At 42.3% G+C, this 8037-nt stretch overlaps 1 protein-coding gene across 3 annotated transcripts in view; it reads right to left on the bottom strand.

Annotated features, from left to right (window-relative positions):
• GRM2 (glutamate metabotropic receptor 2) overlaps positions 1 to 7057 on the bottom strand; it is a 136076-nt gene extending 129019 nt beyond the window's left edge. For 2 of the 3 annotated variants that reach the window (XM_053296243.1, XM_053296244.1), the window contains exon 1: positions 6494 to 7053. The gene's annotated coding sequence lies outside the window, so the exon portion shown is untranslated. Of the gene's footprint in view, positions 1 to 6493 lie in introns of all 3 variants that reach the window. The other variant, XM_053296247.1, reaches the window with a different exon arrangement.
• Between the last annotated feature and the right edge of the window lie 980 nt (positions 7058 to 8037).

The following is an 8037-nucleotide window of genomic DNA, read 5'->3' on the forward strand; positions in this document are numbered from 1 at the left end:
GTTTTAATATCTGGTCTTGCTTGTCTTTGTTTCTGTGAACCGCCTGGAGCCTCTGGAGTCAGGCGGTATATACAGTAAATAAATAAATAATAAAATAAAGACCTTCATCACCAAAATGTTAAGGGCTTAAAGGAAGTGTAGCAGTTGGGCATGGGCCAAAGCTAAATTATGATCTCAGTATGGTTATCCATGCCACAGCCTAGATGTCCACAAAGCCAAACAACCTATTATGTGCAAATGTGCATAGTTGTCATAAAATTGCTGTGACGTCTTTTTAGGATGTGCAATGGAGAGGACGCCTTTTTAGGACGTCTTTTTAATTGGGAGGATGTGATGTGCAATGGAGAGAGAGAGAGGGAGGAGGGGTGAGTAACTCTGCCTGCTGCCTGCCACCATTCCCCTGCAACTCCTTTCTCTTCCCCATCTGCTCCCTGCCGGCCACCACAGGATTACAGACCCATGTCTTCCAAGTGATTTATTTTACATATTTTTACACCATCGATCTCTCCATTCCTTGAATCCAAAAGGTATGTGAAGACAACATGCATCTGGAACCCCATGAGGAGAAACGTGGCTGGGGCGTTGCAGTGGGAAAGCAGCAAGTAGGGGGAGGGTTAGGCATTCCTTCTTCTCCTTCACTGCAAATGATGCCCTCCCAAACCTGCTGTGCTTAAAAGAAGTAGCCGTCTGGGTTTTATTCCATACATTTGCCTGCAACATATTATTTGGCACACAGAGATAGGATCGATGAGCTCTTAAGTTGCTCTTAGGTCGCAACCAACACCTCCTGGGCTTAGGACACAAAGCCAAATGTTTTGGAGGCAGCATCAGATTCATGTCTGCAGCCCCCAAATAAGCGGTTCTGGCAACACTTCCCCAAGTAAATGTGGTGCTGAGGCTAGGACACCCTACCCAGGATATTCTCCTCCTAACAGGATATTACAGTTCCTGTTATAGGGTCCGTATATATCTGTTATATACCTATATAGGATCTGTATATGCCTGTTATAGGATACTCAGCAGCCATTTCTCTGGAGCTCTTGCCCGAGGAAAGGAGGCAACCCCTTTTCAGTATCTCAGCAGTGATGGTGAACCATGGTCCAAAGCCTAGTCCTTGTTTACTCCTGTCTTTAAGCCTGGAAGATGCCTATTTGCCTTACAGTGGGCACACAGCAACATATTCTCGTGGTGGGAATAAACTGCTAGGGGCTGGAAAGTTTGTTCTCATCTGAATATGGTTGTATGTGTGTGTGTGGGGGGGGGGGGTTCCCCTTCACCATAACACAGTCACAAACATGCAACGTTCTCCTAGTCAAACATGTGTATAATTTCACATTTTAAATATCTGTTTCTGCAAGAGCAACTGTTGTAAAAGATGCCATTCATGTATAGCACCAGAAGTTGCGAACAGATTACAAACACTCCACTTCACAGTCCCCCTGAAAGGCAAGGAAGGATTATTCAGGCAAAAAAAGGGAAGATAAAAAGGCATAATTGGATCAGACCAGTGATATATTTGACCCAACATTTCATATTTAATAATGGTTTGTTTTTGCCTGATTTAAAAAAAATGTCTATCCCAGACTTGCATTCACTATCAATCATTTGGAGCCTCCAGCTTTCCTATGTTTAGAAATACTTTCAGCGAGAAGCTATTGCCTTAGCTGTCTTAATTAATAGACTTTGTAAAAATCCCTCGCTTTGATGAATTTGCCTGCTCATTTATCAAAGTCCACTTATAGAATTGGCAATTGTCACCAAGAGTCCATCTTCTCGTCTGTTATCCTGTTTCCCTGTGGTGGCCTGTCAATGCTTCCAGGAAGGCCACCAGGGAGTCATGGAATCAACAGGCCTCCCCTCTTGTTTGCCCTCCAGCAAATGGTAAGTCACACCTCTCATGCCAATGAAGTCCAAAAAGCAAATGGCTAGTGTGTGGGGGCACATAGTTTTGTTGGTTTGCTTTGCACCATGTTGCAGGCTAATTTTACTGGGTACCCTCTCATGCAGAATGCTTTGGAGGAAAAAAAAGATATTTTCTTCTTTCCATATCTGGACCATTCACAATTGTATACGCCCCATCAAATTCTCCTTTGTCAATTTCATACACATGTTCATTTTTGTGCACTTCTTATATATTCCCCTGTTGTATAAGATCTTTGAGTGAGATGAGGCAACCAAAACTGAGGACATGGATAGTCCATTGACTGATAGAAGGGCTGAGTGATAATCCCCTGTGTTGTCCTCTGTCCCTTTCCTAATACTGCCTAACATTCTGTTAGCAGAACCTTTTGAAGTTAGCCCTCAATTTTATTTGTTTGTTGGTACAAAAATTGTGTCCCACATTTTCTTCAGAGTGTGGCACAAAGTAGCTTGCCAAATTCAAATAATATAGTACCCTGTAAACTGGGCAAAGAGGCACCTTTCCAAGTGGTAATTCTCTTACATTTAAACAGGGAGAGAGCAACTGGACCTACCCATCCCTAGCTCAGTACCCTTTCAGTGGCTGTTGCTGGCATCTACCCTGAACGTCTTTTTACAGGGGACTGCCTTATTATTATTTTTCCTGTGTCAACTGCTTTGAGAACTTTCCTTGCTAAAAAGTGATATGCAAGTAATAGTAGTGATAATATTATACACACACACACACACACATACATATACATATACCACAAATTAAACAGCGTCAGTAATAACTTGAGTAATAACATATGTCACAGCCATAGGATCTACTTTGCCGGCTTTCTAAAGTCCCCCTGCAGAGATAGGATCAGTCTCTGAGAGAGAGGCCCCGCCCTTCAAATGCAGGGTCATCAGCTGTGGTAGCCAGTGGGATGGAACTCTTAGTGTGCCAGATCAGGACTGGGAAGACCTGGCTGAAATCCCCTGTGAGTCATGAAGCTCACCGGATGACCCTGGGCCAGTCACTCACTCTCTCTCACCCTAAGCCACCTTGCAGGGTGGTTGTGTGAATAAAATGAGGGAGACGGAGAATCATGTGTGCCACTGTGAGCTCCTGAGGGGAAGGGTGAAATATGCATGCAATAAAGAAATAAATAAACTGGATCCATCAGTGGTGGGCAAGCTGCTTCTGTTTCCTGTGGTTTAGGGAAAGTTGCATACTAGTCAAGATCTCAGTGTATACTGATCAATAAATTGTGCTCTTACTAGGTTGCAGTAACTTGTAGAGTTAACTTGTACTGCAAATTGTAATATTTGTTTCTTCTTCTCCCAAGCTTCCAGCATGGTTTTTGAAAGCACATTTAACTAGGATGTTCTGCCCCACTTGCTCCTCTATAGAAAGTGGATACAGAAAGGAAACTAATTTCACTATTTTGCCATTCCTCTTAGGTGAAGAGGTATACCCCACATCCTAATAATTGTCATAGCTCTGCTGGGGAAGAGCTAGAATATGTAATTTTGAAATAAAAGAGGCAACTCAGTCATGACTAACTTGTTCCATTAATTTCTATGGGACTTAGTCATGACAAACTTAGTCTGGACCCTGCCTGTTGCCTCTGGTGACATGAACTGGCACAATCCTCCTCACTAGATCTAGCTTGATGCACACCAGGGAGTGTGTTTATTTTATTAAAGACACCTATGCTTGTTACAGTTTATCCTAATCTTCTTCCATCGTTCTCAGGTTTATCCCATTTTCTTCTCCTCTTGTAAGATGGCTTAAGCTTAAGAAGAGGAACATAACTAAAGAACTATTTTTCTAATATTGATTTTTCAACAGGGTTTGAAGTTTAGTAATATTAGCAGGTTGAGTAAAGTAAAATCGCATTTGTAAGGTATAGGATATATGTTTTGAATTACTATAGCAATGGTTGAATTGTATAGTTAGTGATTCGCGCGGATTGGTGAGCGGGAAGTCAACATTTGTTTAATTGGATGTAACAAGATTGTTAAGATATTGTAAACCCCTGCTAACTGGGCAAAGAGGCACCTTTTACCGTGGTGATTCTCTTTATTTAGCAGGGGGAGAGTCACTGGCCCTATCCACCCCCAGCACAGTACTTCCAGTGACTGTTGCTGGTGTGTGTCCTATGTTTCTTTTTAGAATGTGAGCCCTTTGGGGACAGGGAGCCATCTTATTTGTTTTATTTCTCTTTGTAAACCACCCTGAGCCATTTTTGGAAGGGCGGTATAGAAATTGAATTAATAATAATAATAAAAATCAATAAAAAAATTTAAAAGCAAAAAAAAAAAAAAGAATAGGGACATAAGAGGCTGCTTTATATAAAGAGTCAGAACCTTGGTCCATTTGGCTAGTATTGCCTATACTGACTGGCAGTGGCTCTCCAAGGTTTCAGGCAGGAGTTTCTCCCAGCCCTACTTGGAGATGCCACCAGGGATTGTCTCTGGGATTGTTTCCAAGCAAAGCAGATGCTCTACCACTGAGCTACGATCCCATGCCCAGTATAGCTATAAAGTAACTTGCCCCATGTCACCCAGTGAGCGAGCTTCAAGGCTGAACTTAAGTGTTCTCAGTTTATCCACTACACCTCACTGGCTCTTGGAGAATGCTTCCATACCCACTCAATGTTAATATAAGTTTAAGATGCACACATGCGACCTTTGCCTTTCCTCACATGTGGCCAAAGCACTTCCCCAAGAGGCTTCGACAAATGTCCTCCAAGCTCGACAAGTGTCGCGATCAGTGGTACCCCTGTTTTGAGGGCTGCAGACAGGGTGCCTTATGATATGTGAAAGCAAAGGCAACATGCAAGCTGCCACAAGGCTTTAATTTCCTGTTGCTCTGCTTTGTTCTCAAGCTACAACAAAGCATCCCAGCTCCAGGCTCAGAATGTGGCCATCATTTGCACTTTAAAATATACAAGGAGATTCTGAGGGCAAGATCCAGGCTCCTATGGCTTTTTGCTTAATTGACACCATCAGTCACTTCAATGCATCACCCCAAAAGAGACATTCTGTAGGGGCAGCTATCTGAGTGGGAGATGATCTGTCAGTGGTTGCCTGATGGATGGCAGTCCAGGGTGATTTTAAATTCACCCAAATTAATTCAGACTGCTGTTCAGAGTAGCTGGTCAAACAGAACATTTGAAAGACACCAGTGGGGAAATGGGCATTCTGATCTGACTTTCTATTTCTTTTTTCTTTTTTTGCAAGTGTTTAAAAAAAAATTGGAGCAATGGATTATGTTAAGCCATTGCTCATTTATATAATAGAATCAACTTTTTGGAAAGGCATTTGGGCTTTTTACACAGCATATGATAAATAATGCTCTTTGTTAAACATGTGTTAGAATGTGGGCTTCATCTGGCTATTTCTTTTGAATTCAGAGACAATCCACCTCACATCATGTCCCCTAGGAATCTGTTAAATGTTCTCGCACTCTCTCCTTAGCATGCCTCTGGCTCTGGATTGTAAAGGATATCCCTGCTGGGAACCTATATTTTAAAGGGAGGGAGGGAGCTTTTTCCTGATTCCATTATTATTGTATATAACTTATTAATTGCTCCATGACTTTTTTGATTGGCTGTAATTGCAAAGGATGGAAAAATTAGAAAAGAAAAACAATCCTTGCTTGTTCTTTGCCTCTCTGTGTGCAAACTTTGTACATAGCTGGCAAAATGTAAACCAATAAAAGTAAAAGCAAAAAACCCAGAAAGAGGCAAAAGCATTCCTAAGTTAGAAAGAGGTGACAAGCCAGCATATGGGCTTGGGGCAGTGGGAGCACATTATTTCTCCCTTCTTAGCTGCTCCTCCTCTCAACACCTTCTCATTTCTAAATATCAATCTATTACATTTATTTATGTATTTACTTTTAAAATACAGGGGAAAAGCTAATCCTTTGATATGTTTCCAAGTACTTAAACTTCTTTCATCCCCTCCCCAAACCAATAATGAATAACTTAAATCCTAGAAAATCTATTCAGACAGGGCCACCACTGCTCTTTAGCTGAGTGTGTGTGTGTGTGTGTGTACACACACACACACACACACACACACACACACACACACGGATATGAGTTAAAAAACCTAATGTATTTGCTACCTGTGAGATCTCAAAAAGTGGATCTAGGCTGAAGCTCATACAGTGAGCTTTGAAGTAGATGGATATGTCTTCCAAATTAAACTTTAAAAGACAATTAATTACCAGAAATGGCAGTGGGTGTCTGTTAGAGAGTCAACCTAGCTCCAGTGCAATCTTCTATTAGCTTCTAAATCTGTTGGGAAGAATAGGATTAGATGCCAAGGATATCTATAGGATTAAAAAGCAACGTGTTGGACTAATTCATCTCACCACATCTATATACCAGGGGAGGGGAGGGAAAGCGGATAGTCAGAGAACAAAAACATCAGTCTGATTATGTGAAATAAGAGCAAGAGGTAGACCGTAAAGCATTCAGAACCCCTCTGGAAAAAAGAGAAGCACCATATAGTAACATGCCTACGAATATGACAAAATAGGAGGTAAGGATTCTTATTTCACTGGTTGCCAATATATCTGAATAACAAAGCTTACCTTGAAAAGCAGACACCTGTTAAGCGGTGGAAAAGAGTGTCTCTCCAGTGCTGGCTTCTTTCGAGGTTTCGCAGGCGAGCTAGGCAAAGATGCTCTGACTTTCTTTTTTCCTGGAGGACTGGATGCCTGCTCCTTGCTGTAAAGATGCCGTCTCTGTCAAGTGCTGGAGGTGCGGCGCCTCCGAATCCTCTTCTCTTGCATAAGTAGCTGCCCACAGCTCTGGTGCTGAAAGCTCTTGATTTGCTTAGCGTACAAGCGGGTCTGTCGCTCGCCGCGATGCTCACATATTTGATTCACGTTTGAAACTCCTCCAAAGACGTCGATGTCAAGCAGCTTGCCAGGCATTTATTTTCTCGACAGGGAGCTGTCCGAATCCAGGGTGCTGAAATCAAACTCCCCGCGCGGGGGGCTGGAGCACAAGCCTAAACCATCTCCCTGGTGGGAGCTGTCCAGCAATGTGGTGCTAAATTCAAGCTCCCTGGGCAAGAGAGCTTCAGCAGCATGGAACGCTGCTCTCCGGGGCACACAAACACACCCTCTGATAAAATACTTTGCCCCCAGGATATCGAAGCGATAAGGAAGAGGTCTGAGTCACATGGAGACTAAAACAAGAAGCTGTTATCTGCTGTGGTACTGATTCTGCGTCCTGATGGTCAGGATCAGTACTGATCCTTAGAGGCAACTAGGGGAGGAATAATGCCCCTGCGTTTTGATTCTGAAGGTGGATCTCACTGCAGAAAACATTCGTTTCCTCAGGCTGGCCAAGGGACTGGTAGGGTTAGTTTAGGAGAGTGTTTCACATTCCTCAAACAAGTGATATTAACTTGAAACCATGAATGCAAATTTGCAACCACATCTTGTTAAATGTCTTAAATTAGTAGTTTTACTAGAAATATAATGGAAAAATTATACACAGAAGATGAGCTGAGATGCAGGGGGAAAGAAATGACAAGCTGTAAGAAGCTCAGGTCCAAAAAAAAAAAAAAAAAAAAAAAAAGTAGGCACAGCCTTGTGGCAATCTCCACTTATGCAACTACCAGGAGTCCAAGGTTGCTATCCTATTCATACTAGAGAATAGCCTTCACTGAACAAAGTGGGCCTTCCTTCCAAGGAAACAATCATCAATCATCATCATCAGTCATCATCATCAGTATTTATATACTGCTTTTCAACAACAACAAAAGTTCTCAAAGCAGCTTACACAGTTTACAAAGAATGACAATGTGGTTCTCTATCCTCAGAGGACTCACAATCCAGTAAGAAACATAAGCGAGATACTAGCAACAGCCACCACTTTAAAAGGTGGGGCACCTTTTAAAGTGAGAAAGAACTACCAAGGTGCTTCCTTGCCCTGTGACATGCAGGGTGCCACTCACTCCTCTTCTAACAACTCTAGTTACTTATTCCCATGAATGTGTGGGCAAATGTGACAGTTTAGTCTTTAAAGAGATTGTTTGCTCCTGCTAATATTTTATCCTCCCTTACTTGGGCAGCAAGGTAATCTGTACTGAGATTCAGAATCCATATAGGGAAGGATCCATAAG

This window comes from Hemicordylus capensis, chromosome 2 (assembly GCF_027244095.1).
Source record: "Hemicordylus capensis ecotype Gifberg chromosome 2, rHemCap1.1.pri, whole genome shotgun sequence".
Taxonomy (NCBI): domain Eukaryota; kingdom Metazoa; phylum Chordata; class Lepidosauria; order Squamata; family Cordylidae; genus Hemicordylus; species Hemicordylus capensis.